This window comes from Xyrauchen texanus, chromosome 28 (assembly GCF_025860055.1).
Source record: "Xyrauchen texanus isolate HMW12.3.18 chromosome 28, RBS_HiC_50CHRs, whole genome shotgun sequence".
NCBI lineage: Eukaryota > Metazoa > Chordata > Actinopteri > Cypriniformes > Catostomidae > Xyrauchen > Xyrauchen texanus.
In genome coordinates, this window is record NC_068303.1 from 33265443 (window position 1) to 33285341 (window position 19899).

Genomic DNA, 19899 nt, shown 5'->3' on the forward strand with positions numbered 1-19899 from the left:
TTAAAAATGCTATCTCGAGAGACATGCATTCTGTTCAGTTCATTGTGTCTAGCTTTAATTTTTTTTCACAAGACCAAACTAGGGCCGGTACTGAATGAGATCTTTGGGGGATTTTTGACCATTAGGGTCGGCGATAGGGGTGATCGTATCCCCATCCGTCCGAAGTAGGTATTGCTGCTGGCTGGAGATCTCCAGATGGGGGCAGAATCTCCAAAAGTGGGTAAGGTTACACCAGAAGTGGTTAGGGTAACTCCTAAAGGGTGTTGTGCCAACTCCAAAAGGTGGCGTCACTTACACACATGGTTAGGGTTTGGAAAGGGTTAGGTTAGGGGCTTCCTATATCTTTGATGGCTGTTTGGAGCTCCCGCTCCTTTTGGAGCTCTGTCAGCAGCTACATCCTTCTCATCTGATAAGGGGAAGGGTGCCCTCGTCAGAAGTTTCCGTGGTGCACAAGAAAAATCTGGGGGGCATTGCCTCCCAGTCCTTACTTAGACCTGGCTATCAACCAAACGAGTTTTTGCATCCATATGCTTTTTAAATGTTATGTAATAAAATAACAAGTTTGGTCTGAACGGCTCCTAAATGTTTCTTTTAAAACACTGGCACACTTCACCGATCAAATTGCGAGATCCATTGTAATGGTAAAAAACATTTATCAGTCCTCTGTTATGACTTATGAGGCCTTCAAATCGTTCATCTCTGCAGAATATAATATAGGGTATTAGAGTGCTGTTAATCGCCAGTGTCCACCTCTCGTGTGCTCACACACTCTACCAGATTTGCCAGAATGTGCAATAGTGTATAAATACACGGCAGGCACATTGAGTCATTACCTCTTAATGTGTGCAATTAAAGGCAGGACACTATAGTACTGAGTCTCTCTGCGATCAGTTTGAGGCAAACAGAGCAATTTGTCATGCCTTTCTACTATGCAGCAGCTCTAGTGTGACTTTCTGAATTTCAGATGAGACACTTATTTAAAAAAACACATTTATTGTGAAAACATTTTATTAGGAAATATCAAAACTAGCCTTGTTGGCCACATGAGTGCAAGTCAGCTGTAATACAATTTATTTATTCACCATTTCCCCTGATAATATTTACATTCTATAAAAGTATTTTTTAAGTTGTGGCCCTACAAAGATTTTAGATGCTGTAAGACCCTTAATTCACACTGAACCCTCCTATGGTATTGAAAAATGGCACCTCACTTTGCTATAGCTGGTCATTTTTGACTGAAGTGTCAGATTTGTAACTTCCTTTTTTTTTTTTTTTTTATGATGATGATGATGATGATGATGATGATAATGATAATGATACCATTTCTTCTTCCATGATGTAAAAACAATAAAATTATGCATTTCTTTTGGGATTTTATGTTATTTTGATCTTATATACTTTTTACCATTAATTTGCATATACAAATAAGCACATATGTGGAAAAATAAATATTGCAAATTCAGAAACTACACTTTTATAAGTTGAAACATGAAGAAAATATGAGAATGTGACATAAATTCTGGTGAACAAAATATAAATAACTATAATACAATTAAAATGAATTATAAATGCCAGTAACAGCCATTAGATGGCTTTAGCAACCTACTATGTATTCTGATGGCTTTTTGTTACCTAATTTAATATTTTAGCACAAGATATGCATTTGGATATATATTTAGACAATATCAAACTATTATTTGTCAATGTTTAACATTTTAAATTGATTTGAAGTGTCAGTTTTTGCAGGTAATTTAATTATGCTTGCAATCAAACCTGACCATGGCGTTACAAAGTGAAGACACAGAATAAGCATTTTTCTACCAATAATTAATTTAAAACATAAAATGTAATAACTCAAAATAAATGCATAATAATGTCAAGAAATTCAACATCAAGAAACAGAAATAAACTTCAAAAAACATTTTGCAATTTAAAACTTTCTATAGTAAAACTGTATTGAGCAAGTGTGTGTGTGTGTGTGTGTGTGTGTGTGTGTGTGTGTGTGTGTGTGTGTGTGTGTGTGTGTGTGTGTGTGTGTGTGTGTGCATGTGTCAGATTGCTTTCATCAGCTGGAAAACAACAGATGGCTTTTAATGACAACAATGTCCAAAAGATGGCTGTAGAACCCCACTTATTGATGCCCTGGTTCTCTCTCTGTGTGTGTGTGTGTGTGTGTGTGTGTGTGTGTGTGTGTGTGTGTGTGTTCTTCATTGTGAGTATGTTATCATCTCACCCCTTCATTGCTGAGTGTGTGTGTTTAGTATTATGATTTATTGTTTTTTGACAAATGTAAAAAAAAAAAAAAACACTTTTCGTGTTTTTCTGCATTGTGGCTGATTTATTGATTGTATTTAACGAATAACAAAAAATGGCTGTTTTTTGGTCTTTCCCATTAATTTTTTTATAACAACTTAGCCTTATCAAATCAAGCCTATTTTATTATTATTATTATTATTATTTTTAATGTTTAGATGGAAAACAGAGTAAAAGTCACCAAGTCTTATACTGTTCAGATAAAGGAAACTATTTTTATTAAATGAAGAAAATGTATTTTGCTCAAAAATGACAGAATTCCATAGGAGGGTTAAAATCTGTGAATCCAAGATGGTTGACAAAGGGAGATACATTTTGATTATAAATATAATCCATTCAATACTGAAAATTATAATTACAAAATAGTTCAAAATAACAAAAAACTGACAATTTTATCCCAAAGTTATACTATGTATATTTATGTCCAATAGCATTGGTCTTATCCCATCAACCTGGACTGAAATCAATTGCGAGACTATAAAGTGTCCAAATTAGTTCTGTAAACATTTTATGTATTGTTTTATAACTTGCAAAATAAGACACAAAAAAGTCTGTTCGTGCTATATTTCTTTAAAATAAAAAATGGCACTTGGTTTGATAGTCTGTGAAATAATGTGATATAAAGACATTTAATTTTAAGTTTGACTTAAGTGTCCAAATACTTTTTGGGGCCACATTGCCAACACATTACAGCTGATAATAAGCTCATCATTATGACAAACGCTGCCACTTTCGGTTTAGTGATACTGCAGGGAAGCCCTTTAATAGGTTTTGTTAGTTTGCGATTCTTCTCTTTGAGGATCATTTGCTCCATAATGCAAAGATGGCTATTGTTCTATGAACAATGCTGTTATTTATTTTAATGAAACTGAAAATGTCAAACAATGTAAACAGCTGTTTAAAATAAAATCTCTTTGAGACATTTGAGAGGTTAAAATTGGTGCTTAATTTGTAAGAGAGGTGTGTTGGATTCATATCATAGATTGGTTTTATCAGGACAATCAACACACGCACACACAGACACACACACACACACACACACACACACACACACACACACACACACACACACACACACACACACACACACACACAAACACTCACACAAAAAACAATATGTTCATTATTGAAAAGGCCTCAATGTCTGCGCCAACAAGGCAGATTCTCTTTTTCAGTCAAGCCAATTGCTTATAAATAACAAAAATAACCACAAACCCTCCTCTCATTTTTCATTTGTCATCCTATTTAAGGCTTCTCTGCAAAGAAATCATAGTATTGTAGGCAGCTGTATGAGTGTTCAGCCGTGTTAAAGTTCAGTACAGACTACTGTGTCGTTATCTGTACAGCAATAACCTGAATGATTTCATTAAATGATCATGGTGCAGACACACTTTGACATCCTCATTTTGCTGGTAGACTACATATTAAAATAATGATACCTTACATATACACATGTTTTGCGTAATCAGACAGAACAGGATGTTGAGGTCTGTCTGTGGTGCTCTGTTCTAAATGTGAGATGGGATTCCAGGCAGTGTTCCATTGTGTTCACAATTGGCGACTTCATTTTCCCATCTATGGTCAATAACTACAAAATGAACCGAACTAGTTTATTTTCTCAATTCATCAAGGGGAGGGATTTTCTCTTTTTGCTTTGACACATCTAAAATAAAGTTGTTTGAATATGTGAGACCTCTCATAAAATATAAAATGGGCTATAACAGAGTTTTGAGAATGGTTAAGCTTAAAACTTGTTTTTAATCATTAAATATATCAATAATGAGGATGAATCTAATGCCAAATATACATATATTTATAAAAAAAAATACATATATTGATAAATTAATAATCTTTTATTCATCTTTTTTTTTTTTTTTTTTTGCTCTAACCAATGTTTTGATTTGAACTTTTGTTTAGATTTTTTTTATAAAGCTGTTACAGCATGCAGGATGGTAAAAAAGAAAATGAATGTATGATTTGATGTTTCATTGCTGTTAGTTGTTTTAAAAAATTTCAAATGGTTTGGTATTTGTACAATTAATTTGCCTTTTTCTTTACAATTTATTGAGTCATATTCATATCTCTAAATATATCAAATGTTGGGGCTTTTGCAGATGAGGATACCATGAAGGGTTTGGTCCTTCTCTGCTTTTTTAGTTTTGCTTCAGTATTTCGCCTAATTTCAGATTTGAGCAATCTGCCTCTTTTGAATAATTGAATATTAAGTATGATCATTTGTTGTATATAGAACTCCTATTAAACTTTTTTGAAGAAAGCCAAAAAAGGTATTTTGTCATTTTGTCATGTGCTGCTTGTTTCCGTTTGTTCCAAATAAGTCATCACTTGACTTGAAAATAAAAATTTAAAAAAGCATTCTTTCCCAATTTGTGTGACTTATGCAAGTTAATAAATTACATTTGTGAGAGAAAGGGATAGAGTTATATTAATTCTCATTACTGCAACATGCATATCATTAATAAAATTAGACATGCAAGAAAATGTTAATAATTATTAAATGCCAAAACTGTTAATTTATTTCTTAATATATATATATATATATATATATATTAGGGCTGTCGCTTTAATGTGTTAATTCAGTGCGATTAATTTGACAACGCAATTAATCGCACCATAATATGGAAGATTCCTGAGAAATGCAAGCTTGTTGTACCAGCCCGCCTGCTAAAGTACCAACCTTGTCTGCTAAAGAGGCAACACTGGTCAGGGCCCAGGAGGCCACCACACTCCTGGTAGAGTGGGCTCGTAGCCCCAAGGGGGGCGGCACGTTCTGGGTGTGATATTGCCATAGCAATGGTGTCAATGACCAAGTGAGCGATCCTCTGTTTGGAGACAGTGCTCCATTTTTGCTGCCACCAAAGCAGACAAAGAGCCGCATGGTGCTTGTAAAGCTCTGTGTGCGATCCAAATAGATGCGCAAAGCATGCACCGGACACTGCAACAACAAGGCTGGGTCTGCCTCCTCCTGGGGCAGCGCTTGCAGGTTCACCACCTGATCCCTAAACGGGGTTGTGGGAACCTTAGGCACATAGCCCGGTTGGAGTCTCAGTATCACATGAGAGTAACCCGGACCGAACTCCAGGCACGTTTCACTGTCAAAGAATGCATGCTGGTCCCCTTAGGGAACAGATGCCACTTCAGGGCATACAGGTGCCTCACATAGGAAGCACTGACCTGAGTGATTGTGTCTACCACTGCAGGTGGTAGGCCACTTAGGTCTTCTGCGTTCTGTCCAAGGGCCAGACATGTAGGTTCCTGAGGTCTGGTCACGGGTGCCAGATGGTGACCTATCCCTGAGAAAGAAGGTCCTTCCACAGGGGATTTTGTCAGTGGGGCTGTCACGTGGAGCGTGAGATCTGAGAACCAAGTCTGGGTGGGCCAGTAAGGTGCTACTAGGACGACCTGCTCCTTGTCCTCCCTGACCTTGCACAACGTCTGTGCAAGTAGGCTCACTGGGGGAACGCATACTTGCGTAGCCCAGAGGGCCAGTTGTGTGCCAATGCGTCTGTACCGAGGGGAGCCTCAGTAAGGGCATACCAGAGCGGGAAGTGGGAGGATTCCCGGGAAGGGAACAGGTCCATCTGAATTGCGTAGCCAAGTCGGACAGGAAGGGAGGAAACCGCTCTTTTCTTGAAAATGTGGGTACTGCATCCCTTTGGCCATGTGGTGAAATGATAAGAAAAGGTAAACAAGGATTCTCTGCAAAAACGCAACTTCATAAGTGCCACTCTTTTAGTAAAGAAATATACTCTTTATAAGAAAGAAACTACTCTTTTAGCTGCTGAAGCACCCCATGGGCATTCTCTGCACAACACCGCTGCAAGAGGGGGAGAAACTGCTGTAATGCACCGTAAATCCAACAACTTCACTGGATACAGAGGAGAATTGATCGGCACAGTAATTCAGCTCACTGAACACAAGTGCTCGGCTCCGAAGAAAAAATCTGTATGAGTGTTTGCAAGCCAGCTCCTTTTATACACGTATGTCCAGGGGAGTGGCATGCAAATTCAACTTGCCAATTCCCATTGGCCTTTTCTCAAAGATCAGAGGTGTTTCTAGTGTCACTACAGTGAAGCCTCCACTCTCCACTGGGCAAGCGTTGTCATGACAGCGCGTCCGCTATCACATTGAGGTTGTCGGGGATGTGAGTGACACACAGCGACTTGAGTCTCCAAAGGAGGAGACGACGGGCAAGTCGTGACATGTGGTGTGAGCGTACTCTGCCATGGCGATTTATGTACGCCACCACTGCGTTGCTGTCTGACCTGACCAGGACATGTTTGAACTAATGGGAGAAACTTCCTCAGGGCAAAGAAAACAGTCAGCAACTCTAGGCAGTTGATGTGCCAGTGTAGCGGGGCCCCGTTCCAATGGCCCACAGCTGCGTGTCTGTTGCACACGGCACCCCAACCTGATCTGGAGGCATCAGTCGTGACCAGGACACGTCGGGACACCTGCTGCAAGGGTACTCCTGCCCGTAAAAAGCAGAGGTCTGTCCAGGTTTTGAATGTTTGGCGGCAGGAGGTGGTGATCATCACACGGTGCGTGCCGTGGCACCATGCTCGTCTCGGGACTCGAGTCTGAAGCCGGTGTTGAAGTTGTCTCATATGCATCAACCCCAGTGGCGCAACCGCCGTGGAGGATGCCATATACCCCAGGAGCCTTTGGAAACATCTTAAAGGGACCATAGTGCCTGGCTTGAAGGAAGCGAGGCATTTCAGCACTGACTGTTCACGCTCGTTGGAGAGACGTGCTGACATTGAGACTGAGTCTAACTCCATGCCGAGAAAAGAGATGCTCTGAACCGGGGCGAGCTTGCTCTTTTCCCAGTTGACCTGAAGTCCCAAACGGCTGAGGTACCTGAGCACCTGGTCTCTGTGCGCGCATAGTAACTCTCGCGAGGGGGCCAGGATGAGCCAGTCATCGAGGTAGTTGAGTATACAGATGCCGGCTTCTGGGAGCGGGGCAAGGGCTGCCCTTGCGACTTTCGTGAAGACGCAAGGGGACAGAGACAGGCCGAAGGGGAGGACTTTGTACTGATACGCCTGGCTGTCGAACGCGAACCATAGGAAGTGTCGGTGTCGCGGCAGAATCGAGACGTGAAATTAAGCGACCGTCAGGTCTACCGCTGCGAACCAATCTAGATGCCGGACGCCAGTCAGAATCTGTTTCTGCGTGAGCATTTTGAACGGGAGTTTGAACAGAGCCCGGTTGAAAACTCGCAGGTCCAAGATTGGTCGTAAGCCGCCGCCTTTCTTGGGTACAGTGAAGTAAGGGCTGTAGAAACCCTTCTTCATTTCGGTTGGAGGGACAGGCTCTATCGCATCTTTGAGTAAAAGAGAGGCGATTTCCGTGCACAGGGATTTGGCATGTTCGGCGTGTACTGCGGAAAAACGGACACGGAACGAATGGGGGCGGAGGCCTGGCAAAATGAATTGCGAATCGAGTCGAATGGTCCGGTGCAGCCAGCGTGACGGGTTGGCCAGTGAAAGCCACGCCTCTAAACTCTGTGCTTGGGGCACCAAGGGGACGAGTATTTTGGACGTACCTGGCAGGGCTTCGCAGCAGGCGGAACAGGTAGTATGGCGTCGGAAGGCAGGGGTGCGTACCGAGGCATTGGTGCTGAGAACAAACTCAAAGCACTTACCTTGCTCTGCGCGCCCGGCAGGGGGCGGGTTCGTGACTGAGGAGGAGGTCCGATGTTGGCGTCCTCTAGACTCGTCTGAACCGGCTGGCCGGGGAACAGTCATGGGGCTGAGGGCGGAGGTACCGCGTTCAGGGAGCCGGGACTGTTGAGATCTGGAAGCAAAGTGCCATGAGAACGGCATTTGTGGGCCAGGTGACCCACAGACAAAGGAAATAGCTCTTTTTTTGAGTATGTGGGTACCGCACAAGATTCTCCTTCTGGCTGTTACCACCTCCGGAGCTAACGTCTTGGAGTCTGGGTCGGTTGTTTCAGGAGCTCCTGGGAGCCTTCCGGGTCCTCGAGGGGGTCCGTGAGACAGGGGGCGTGCGCTTCCAGCAGAGTGCTCGACGCTGGGGCTGAGAGCTGGGCCCGGGTTGAGGCGGAGCAGAGTGTTTCTTAGCCGCAGGGGTACACCCTCGGCGAGCAGACGGGGCATGCCCCGGGGCGGCAGGTTTGAAGTGGGGCATGATGTGAGAGATGGTCTCCGTCTGCTTCTTCACCACGAGAACTGAGAACTGTTGGGCGAAGTCCTCAACGGTGTCGCCAAAGAGGCCGAACTGAGAGACAGGAGCGTTCAGGAAGCAAGTCTTGTCAGCTTCACGCATCTCGACCAAGTTCAACCACAGATGGCGTTCCTGGACCACGAGCGTGGCCATCGCCTGCCTGAGTGTCTGCAGCACGTCGGGATCAGGGCCACCCCCGTGTATGTTTCTGAGCGCCTTGGCCTGGTGGACTTGCAGGAGGGCCATGGCGTGCAGGGCGAAGCGGCGCGTCCAGCGGCGCTGGATTCAGAGCGTTCAGCGAGGATGTTGTCCTACAGGGCCTGGAGGGGAGTACAGGGTGTCCCCGCCAGGTGCTAGGGTTTCCGGGGCATAGGTGGAGTGTAACCGCCCTATGGGAAAAACGGAACCGGGGGGGCAAGGCTGTGAGCGGCGCCCGGATCCCAGGAACCAGTCATCCAGCCGTGATGGCTGTGGGGAGGATGGAGGGTTCCAATCCAACCCCACGCTAGCGGCGGCCCGGGAAAGCATGTCGGTCATCTGCGCGTCGGCCTCAGCCTCGCGTCCGAAAGCGGCAGCCCAGGGGAGTCCTCAGCGTCAGATACCGCGCTCGCCGATGCAGCGGTGAGCTCATCTGCTTTGAGCTCGAGAGGATAGGCAGACTTGCTGTGAGGCGAGCCGCTGTTTCCTCGAGCACGGATGGGAGTCAACGAGCGTGCCAGGGGGGCGGGTTATTATTATTACTCCTTTAATAAAATCACTCTTTGGAACTCTTTCGAGTTTGTCTGCACTGTCGAAGCACCCAGGGGCAACAATGCACAGCTGTGCAAGGAAGGAGAAAAGCTGCTGTGTGTGCCGTCAAATCCAACAGAATGCAGAGCGTCAGCGGAATAACAGGAACTGGTGTGTTACTCGCAGCAAACTGCATACACGACCATCGGCTCTGAAGAAATTTTCTGAATGAAAAAATTTGCCCGCTTAAATACCCGTATGTCCGGGGGCGGGGTATACAAATACTGTCTGCCAACTTCTCACTGGCCTTTTTTCATAGATCAGAGGTATATATCGGCGCTCAAGAGAGACCCATAGTGTCGCTTCTCCGACACAACGTGGAGAGAGCGACAGAAGGGGAACTGAACATTCAAAGAAAATGTGCTGAAATTTTTTTTTATTCACTATGTCTCATCTGTTCAGGGACTGTAGGGCTCCTAAAAAATTTATAATGTGAAACTGAACCTGCAAATATCCTGATTATACTTCGTTCTATACAGCTGTGAGTCAGCACTCTCAATCACGAAGAGCACCAACTCAGTTTGTTCTTCTTTGCCAATGATTACATACACAAAAATATGTCTCCTGGACTGGCTATTGTGTGCAAATTTACAATATTTGCAGGACAAATGTTTTCCTCACTGAATAGGATAATTAATAGAGAAAATGGAAGAATAAACATTTTATCTCTTTTTTCCCCAAAAAGAAAAATGACATTTAAATGCTTTCTTAAGTAAACATGACGTTTATATAATCATTGTTTTCATATGTGGGTTGATATTTTGAGTGGGCTTTGGGAGATCTAAATGTTTCTCCTCAGTTTTAAAAATTTGTAAACAATATTAAAATTTATATTATTATTATTTTATTTTTTTATTTTTTTTAAGGTAAAGTTATTTGTTAGTTAAGAGTATAAGTTATGTTTGTTCTTCGGCCAGATCTTATGAAGGAATTTATGGCCAGACCTTTAAAAAGTATAATTCAATATACAGGATACACTGTGACTATTTTAATATGAATAAATGCACTGTATTATGGTTTTTGTTTTTAAATAACGTGTTACTTGCGATGAAAGTGTCAGCTAAGATAAATATGGAAAAAATGTTGGACCCCGCCAAGTTTTCATCGGGATAATCTGGCCCCCGCAAGAAAGTAGTTGAAGAGCCCTGATCTATTACATACAGAAAAACAACAGCTAGACACAAAATTACAGGATAAGTTGAACAGTATATGTATGAGTTTTTATACAGGAATGTGCAAAGGAAATTAAGTTCAAATGCACATGGGTTGTAGAGGTAGCAAAATTCATGTTAAAATTGTGATTTTTCATTTTGACCACATGGGTTTGTATAGGTAGCATGTATAAATATCATGTTTTTTTACATGCACATACATTTCATATCGCGTACTTTATTGCTATATAATGTACCATGGCTTAGATAAACATCATGTGATGAGATGCTTTGTTTATTTCTGGATTTCCATCCAACTATTTTTATATTTGTATAAGAAATCCTTAATTGAAATGCTTGATATGTGCATAATTTGTCTACATTTGCTTTAAAGTTTATGCAGAAGACAGAGGTGGATTTTCTAGAGTTTTGCATAAGTCAGAATGTGCATTAAGGTTATGGAAACAGTTTATTTGCACAACGATGACGCGTTTTGACCATTTATGCACATAAACGCGATGGCAATCGCTCATGATATTCAGAAGTGTTTAACCCACAACCGGTCCTCAAAATCAGCCAGAACAATTTTGTGCGCAGGCGCTACCAATTATACAGAGGCTGGCGGAGTAACAGCCAATTCAGCCCTCATTATATGAGATATTATATGATATGAGAGTCTCCCGGCAGCATTTAATAAAAGGATTTATACTTGATCCTTTAAAATAATGCCCATGATGCAGTAAATGGAAATGTACAATGACTTTGTCTTATTTTTAGAAATGCGCTTAAAAATGTGAAACATTTTGGATGGAAACCCAGCTTAGGACAGTATGCTCTGTGCATCTGGTTGAAAATAAAAAAATTTGCTTAAATGTAGACTTGCTACTTTCTATGAGATGTAGCTTTTAGCTTAGCTTAACAAATTTTTTTGTTGAGCAGTTGGTAGCTTAGCAAGCAAATTTTGTTTATATGTGTTTATAGAAAACAAAAATGTTCATTTTACTCAAAGTACTGACAACATTTCTCACAAATTCCAAATAAAAATATTTTCATTTAGAGCATTTACTTGCAGAACTGGTCAAAATAACAAAAAAGCTGCAGTGTTTTCAGACCTCGAATAATGCAAAGAAAACGACACAATACTGATTTTTTAACTTAGGAAGAGTTTAGAAGTCAGTATTTGTTGGATAACTCTGATTTTCAGTCACAGATTTCTTGCGTCTTGGCATACTCTCTCTACCAGTCTTTCACATTGCTGTTGGGTGACTTTATGCCACTCCTGGCGCAAAAATTAATTGATGGCTTGTGACCTTCCATCTTCCTCTTGATCACATTCCAGAGGTTTTCATTATTGGGGTTCAGGTCTGGAGATTGTGCTGGCCATGACAGGGTCTTTATCCAGTGGTCCTCTATCCACACCTTGATTGACCTGGCTGTGTGGCATGGAGCATTGTCCTGCTGGAAAAAACAATCTTCAGAGTTGGGGAACATTGTCAGAGCAGAAAGAAGCAAGTTTTCTTCCAGGATAACCTTGTATGTGGCCTTGACCTTGACGAATCTGCCCGATTCCAGCCTTGATGAAGCATCCCCAGATCATCACCGGTCCTACACCAAATTTCAAAGCTAGACACTGTGGCTTGAAAGCCTCTTCAGGTGTCCGTCTAACCATTAGACGACCAGGTGGAGGATCGGGCAGATTCTGAGAGAATCTGAGATTATTTTGCAGTGGTCTTTTAATTTTTTACAGAGCTGTATATATATATATATATATATATATATATATATATATATATATATATATATATATACTGTAAACAATTGCTGTAAATTTTACAGTAACTATTTACATTAAACAATTGTTGTTGTTTTTTTTGTTGTTTTTTTTACAATTTACAGTATTCTGGGAGCATGATCAATAATTGCTGTGAATTTGACTGTAAAGATTTACAATAAGATTTATTTTTTTTAATTACTGCTATTGTATTTTTCTATGAATTCTGGGAGCATGTTATCCCATTATCCTTTTGTTATACGATCATGTGTGCAATGAAAATGTTGAAATTTTTCCAAGAAATTAGCCATTTAGACTCTGGCAATTATTTATATAATATACACATCTAGTAGTTTAAGTAGTTCTGTAGTTGTTGTCATCTATCTAGTAGTTCTGTTGGATTTCACAAACATACACATGGATGGAGAACGACATCGGCTTAGCACGGTACACGTGATGTCTTCATCAGCAGCAGACTTTCAAGCGTGCTGGCCAAAAGGCGATTCCACTTCTCACACATCTGACATGTATGCGCATACACTACTTCAGAGGAGGACCGCACCGAGGGAGTATGAGAGGTACACAGTAGTGAAGGTGAGTGCAGTTGATGCTGCAGTTCACACATGAAATGTGAATTCCTGTTTCATCCAATCATTCTTTTACCACTCATCGAGATCTTTCAGTTCATAACTATTATTTTTATTATGTAATATTGCAACAGTGGGAATCTAGGTTATCTGTCATCTTTTTTGCTCCTGAGTTTGCTACTTGAGTCCAAAGTGACATATTTGCCACGTATATCTGGCTATTTTCTCCATTGTGAAAGTGTGACAGGGGTGCAATTTACGAAATATTACTTTAAAAAATGTTTTACAACGTTTGGTATAACATTATTTTAGACTAAAACAGTACCCTTGCTGGTATTTTAACATATTAAACTGTTAGTCATCTCTGAATGGAAAACAGGTTACATTATGTGGGTTTTATGTTACTGGAATGTGGTTAGCTTACTACAGCTAAGCCGTTCACTATGGGACCAACTAATTAGCCAGTGTTTGTTCCCCATGAGGGTGCCATGATGAATATAAATAGCTTTTATCATTTGTTTATATATATATATTTTTATTTTTATTTTATTTTTTATTTAGTAACTATGAGAGCAGTACATTTTGAGTTTTGTGCAGCATATGAAATTGCATAGAAATATGCTTAATTCACAATTTAGATGTGGTGTGCCTGACTGATGATTTTTAAAATAGTTTTCTTCATTGAAGTCCCACATAAATAGACATCATGGGGAACATCACAGGTCTACTAAAGTGTCTCAGACACAGATGTGTTATAAAACATTTAAATGCCATGTAGACTTTTGTGAAGATTGATGTGGAAACCTATCACGGTTTTTATCTCATTTGAAGAGCCATATCCAGTCAGGCCTGGATGCCCATTCGGGTGCAACAGGACATTTAATATGAGATCTACATTTGCATCACATGTATCACGGTCACATAAAAGTGCTCTGTAGATCAGTTGGTAGAGCCTGCTTTGGCCATGGAAATTCCAGTTTCTGATGTTGTATCTGAAAGTGAGAGAGCAGAGGTTGTAGAGCACAATTTTCCAGAAGTTGTAGATTAATCTCAATTTGTAAGAAATGTAACCATTTTCTATCTGAAACTGCAAGCTAAATTGTTATTACCTGAATCTACCATTCAAGGCATTGCCTGAAGAATTGACATTGGTATGTCTTATTTTCTTACCAAACTGAGAGAAAAGCTTGCCTTGCTTGAATTACCAGAGACGAGGATTAAAGATGTGATTGATTGAGTTGTCTAGGGAGGATTTGCTGACAGCTTGTAATAGTGGGGTTCTAAGCACAGCTCAGAGGAGAAAAATTGCTTTCAAGTCTGATTTTCACTATGTTGAGCCAGTCTCTGTTTTTCTAGGGGTTAGTGAATGAAATGGGAAAGAGTGCTTTGCTCAATATGTCCCAGTTAAGCGGGCCATCAGTGCTGTTTCAGTGCCAGTCTGTGAGGGATCAGTATGAACAGATGCACTCACAAACAGCTGAAATGGACTATTTCGAGATTTAAAAGATGGCAAGAACTTTTTAGAAAATGTCCTGTTTCAAACTGACCATCATCTCTGGGTTTGATAATTTACCAGGATTAATTTGAGGTTGTAAATCCTTTGGGTTCAGCTAGGAATAAACACAAATTGCTGTCAGTTTATCTTACCTTGTCATATATTTTACCCCACAACAGGTCAAACATAGACCTCATGCAACTTTTTCTTCTGTGTAATGAGCAAGATTTTAAGCACTTTGGACAAGCTCATGTTTTCAGATCACTGATTGAAGTTCTCAAAGTTCTTGATGAGAATGATGTTTTTGTGAATGATGGCAAAACTTTGAAAGCTTCTTTGTGTTCCATCGTAGGTGACAACCTAGGTGGTGGTTTTGTAGAGAACTTTAGTAGAAGCTTACATTTCTGCAGGTATTGCACCATTGATAGAAACACATATCAGGCCACACCTTTGGAACCTGCTATAAATCAAACTGTATAGTCTTATCAGAGAAACATTCAGGAACTTACTGCCAGTGGCAATAATGTAGTAGATGGAGTCAAATTTAACTCTCCTTTCAATCAGCTGAATTATTGTCATGTTTGTAAGCCTAGCTTGCCCCCCTGCCTTGGCCATGACTGCTTTGGGATATGATAAGCTGAACATAGATTAGTTGGCAAGTAAAGAGAAATGCTTCACTTTCACAGAGCTTAGTCGCTATGTTAAACAGTTTGAGTACTCAGGAAACAATGCTGCCAATAAATCAGCTGAGATTTATTCAGGGATTGAGAAGCATTGTGGTCATGCTGTTCAGAACTGGTGTCTGCTAAGACTGCTACCGGTTATTGTGAGACACAGGATTAAGGATCCAGAATCAGCAGTTTGGCAGCTTGTTCCACTCCTTAGACATGTTGTAGACCTAATTTGTGCACCAGTGATACTGGCAGATCAGGTCGCTTATCTAAAAGTGCTCATTGATGAGTACATTCATTTTAGATATGTGACTTTCCCTTCTGTACCTCTCAAGCCTAAACATCATTACTTGTGCCATTACCCAGAGCTTATGACACAATTTGGGCAACTCATTCACTTATGAACTATGCAGTTTGAGAGCTAGCATAACGATTTCAAGCAATGTGCTAGAAAATTGCGTAACTTCAAAAACGTATGTGCAACACTTGCAGAAAAGCACCAGCTTCTCCAGGCCTACTTAAGTGCTGGAAACCTATTTCAGATTTCTGTACAAGTTACAATGGCTCTGAATATTATTCAGATGATTAAAATTACATGATTAAGGAATCAGTTGCTCAATTTGAGTTTCAGCCAGGGAATACTTTTGTAGCAACTGAAATCACTTTAAAAGGAACAAAGTACAGGAAAGGCATGGTTGTTCTTATGGCCAAAAATGATGATGGCTTGGCGGTTGGCAGAATTAAACAAATTCTTGTTCACCAGACTTCCATGGTTTATTTTGTGTCTGAGAATTGGCATACAGTGCAGTTGGTGGATTTGGGTGTGTTCGGTATAAAAGATGAGGACTCAAGATTTGTCTGTGTACTTCAGGAGGAACTATTCGATTATTACCCTGACCAGGTGTACAAAACATGTGGCTTGTCTGTGATTGTGTTACACCACTCTTTTCCATCTTTTTAAGGTATCCCAGTTTAGAGGAGATAAAACTCTCCTTTTGCTCCTCGTTACCTGGTCTATCTGATGAAACACTCAAAAATGTGATCCATGGGCTAACTGCTAATGGTGTTGAAACAAAATCTGACCTCCACTTTGTGAAGGAAGAAGACCTCATTGAATACTTCAGGCCTATCCAATGTCGCAAACTGCTTAATGCCTGGAAATGTGAAGGTATTTAAATTGCTCTTCATATACACAGAAAAAAGCCTTTCTGAAATGGCCTTGTTACTAATTGGCATTTGAAAATTGTCTATTGATTAATTGTGTTAGAATAAGCCAACTGCTCGACCCCCAGGATCTTTCAAATTCTTCATGTTCTACATTACCTAATTTATCTGCTTGCTCCTCAGCATCTTGTGCCTTGGCTGGAAACTTTAAAATGCTTTGGGAATTGGGAATGTGCTTTTAAAAATGCTAAACATTTGATGGAATCCCAGCATAAAGCTCTCCAAAAATACACCAAATACTCAGCTTCACAATAATGCCAAATTCTGCACATAATCTGTGTCATACACACATAATCTGTACAACTGTTATATTGTTGTAAACATTAAAGTAGGTTAAATATTAAAACAAATTCTGATAACATTTTAATGATATCTGCTTTGGGGGTAATATGTTATGTTATGCTGTGGTCTACTGAGGTAATATTAAAGGTCATTAAAGGAAATTAAATATGGTTCCCTTATGACTCAGTCCACTTGACATTGCATAGTAAAGCAAATGGGGAGTGCCTTCATACACAACCTATTTGAAACCTCTATTTAATAACGGCAATATTTTAATATTGGCAATGGTATTTGAGCCCCGCCTGTTTTGGCGCGAAACTTACTGCTATAATAACAGGTGCAAAGACAGCAGTTCCTCAGAATTTCTTATTTCAATACAGCAATCATCTCTTGTCTCGAAGCCCTCTACCTTTTTCCGTTGACACAGACGAGCCAGCGGACGGAATCTTCACGGCAACGACAAGACTCTCCGCTCCCCTGCAGTGTTCCGGCGAACATCTCTCCACCTCACCGCTTGACGGTTTGCTGGTGAACGGACCTCAACATCCTGATTCTACGCAGCACGTCGGAGGGTGTAAAGTATCCTTTTAAAAGCAATATTAATTTGTGTGATATATAAATTATATACATTTAAATATATATATATATATATATATATATATATATATATATATATATATCTATCTAAAAGAGCCACTTACTTGTTCGTGTATTTTTCAAGATGTCGTTCCGTGAGTGGTCATTGTGTGAGAGACACATCCCGCCATCAGACAAACATGAGAGCTGTGTTTTCGGTCTGGGTCATACCCACGCAGTCAGCTCTCATGGAGACAGACTGTCCTCACTCTGATGACATGAGTCTCAAGTCGCTTCGCTCATGAATCGCCCTTGTTCTGAGGAATGATTCAGCCTCTCGCACCCTCCCACCCGAGGGTACACACGAGGAGGAACGGCGGGGCCGTTGGGTGAATGGAAACTTCATCCTCAAACAGTGTTGAGGATTTGGGAAATATTCGGCAAACCAGAAATCGAACTATTTGCCTCGACAATACCATTGTCCCCTTTGGTATTCGAAGTCCCAAGCCCCGTTGGGACAGGATGCAATGGCACACAAATGGCCAGCGAAACGCAAATATGCGTTTCCTCCGATATCCCTGAACCACTCCGTCATATGCAAAGTCCGAGAGGACAAGGAAACTGTGCTATTTGCCCAACCAGCCATGGTTTCCGGAAATGGAGATGCTGTGCAGATCACCATGGGTAATACCACTGAGGAGGGATCTCCTCTCTCAGGCGCAGGGCACAATCTGGCATCCCCAGCCCCAGCTGTGGAACCTGCATGGGTGGACCCTGAACGGGGAGCAATACACATGCCAGAACTGATGCGTTCAGTCATGTACACCATTTTACAAGCCAGAGCACTGTCCACAAGACGCCTCTATGCACTAAACTGGAAGGTTTTCACTGATTGATGTCTCTCACATAGCCAGGACCAAGTAAACTGCCCTATACATGAAATTCTAATATTTCTTCAAGAGCGATTCGATGCAGGACTCACCCCGTAAACGCTCAAAGTGTATGTGGCAAACATATCTGCTTATTACGCACATGAAACCGCCGCCTCTATAGGCAAACATGAATTCATCATAAAGTTCCTTAAAGGAGCAAGACGATAAAACCCACCTCGGCAGGCTACAGTCCCGACTAGGGACTTAACTTTAGTCCTAAAAGCTCTCGCAGGGCCCACACTTCGAGCCTTTGGACTCTGTTGATTTGTGCATGCTCTCCATTAAGACCGCACTACTGCTGGCTCTGGCCTCAATAAAAGGGTAGGTGACCTGCATGTACTATCAGTCGACAATTCATGTCTGGAGTTTGGCCCCGGTCTTTCAAGAGCCACTGTCAAACCCATATAAGGCTATGTACCCAAGGCACTGACCACACCCTTCAAAGCGCAGGTGGTTCACCTTCAGGCCTTCCTCCCTCCCTCAATTTAATTCAGACGAGGAACAATCATTGCATTTGTTATGCCCTGTGCGGACGCTAAACACATACGTTGAGCATACGCGCCAGTTTAATCTCTCTGATCAGCTCTTTGTATGCTATGGAGGACGTACAAAGGGAATGTCCGTCTCTAAGCAAAGACTTTCTCACTGGATTGTCGATGCAATTACCCTGGCTTATGAGTCGCATGGTCAGACTTGCCCAATTGGTGTTAAAGCACACTCAACTAGAGGGATAGCCTCCTCATGAGCATGGATGAATGGTGTGTCCTTACAATACATATGTTTTACAGCATGATGGTCCTCTCAAAACACATTTGCAAGGTTTTACAACCTAGACGTAACGCCTCTTTCTTCACAAGTCCTCTCTCTTTAGAGCACTTCATTGGCCATATATATATATATATATATATATATATATATATATATATATATATATATATATATATATACTTATGCCCTTCCTCTATAAGTACGGGCTCCCCATCATTTACACAACCTGCATTCAGGCTGTTATAATTACCATAAAGTCACAAGCACTTTCATTATATATAAACTCCCTTCCTGACTGGGTTCATAAATAGTTAATTATAATATATGACTATAGTTCATATATTCGTTATGAGCGCTCTCCTCCTGGCCATCACGAGGATCACACACTGCGGCATGCTCATGGCGGTCGTTGTCCCATAAGGCTGTGCCGCCATGTTTACTCTCTGGGAAGTTACAGTATGTTACTTATGTGTAGTGTGGCATGATGGGATTCTGTTGCTCATATGCGTTACTACGCAATGTCAAGTGGACTGAGTCACAAGGGAACGTCTCGGTTACGTACGTAACCTCGGTTCCCTGAGACGTCAAAACAAGCGGGGCTCAAACACCATAGCCAATACAAAAATATTGGCGTTATTATAGAGAGGTTTCAAATAGGTATTGTATGAAGGCACTCCCCATATGCGTTACCACGCAATGTCTCATTCCCTTCATCTCAGGGAACCGAGGTTACGTACGTAACCGAGACGTTCTCTATCATCATGTGATTAAGTGATTAAAATGACACTTGCTGTGTCTGACAAATTTTGTATTATATTGTTTCATGAGGATATGCTGTTTTTTGTTAATTGGATGTTGTGGTTGTCTTTTTTTACAGAGGAATTGTAGGAATTAACCCAGAAACTGGATCAAATGTGGGTGCTGGTAAGCGAGACAAGAAAATGTGTGGAATATACCACATGTATGCACTCTGCTTCGAAAGCTGATGGACTTGGCTTCTCATTTAAAAAATGTATTCCAATGCACACAGCTCTGACCAATATGTTAAGTTCATGCTCAAGTTAAAGTACATGGAATGTCTTGGACTTGGAATGCTTGCTGTTTAATGTATTTGCAATTTAAAGGTAAACACA

General features: G+C 41.2%; 1 protein-coding gene across 1 annotated transcript in view; it reads left to right on the forward strand.

Moving 5' to 3' along the window:
- Nucleotides 1-15997, forward strand: part of LOC127622235 (disks large-associated protein 2-like) — a 161561-nt gene extending 145564 nt beyond the window's left edge. Inside the window, exon 12 of the mRNA XM_052096264.1 lies at nt 15947-15997. The gene's annotated coding sequence lies outside the window, so the exon portion shown is untranslated. The remainder of the gene's footprint in view (nt 1-15946) is intronic.
- The last annotated feature ends 3902 nt before the right edge of the window (nt 15998-19899 follow it).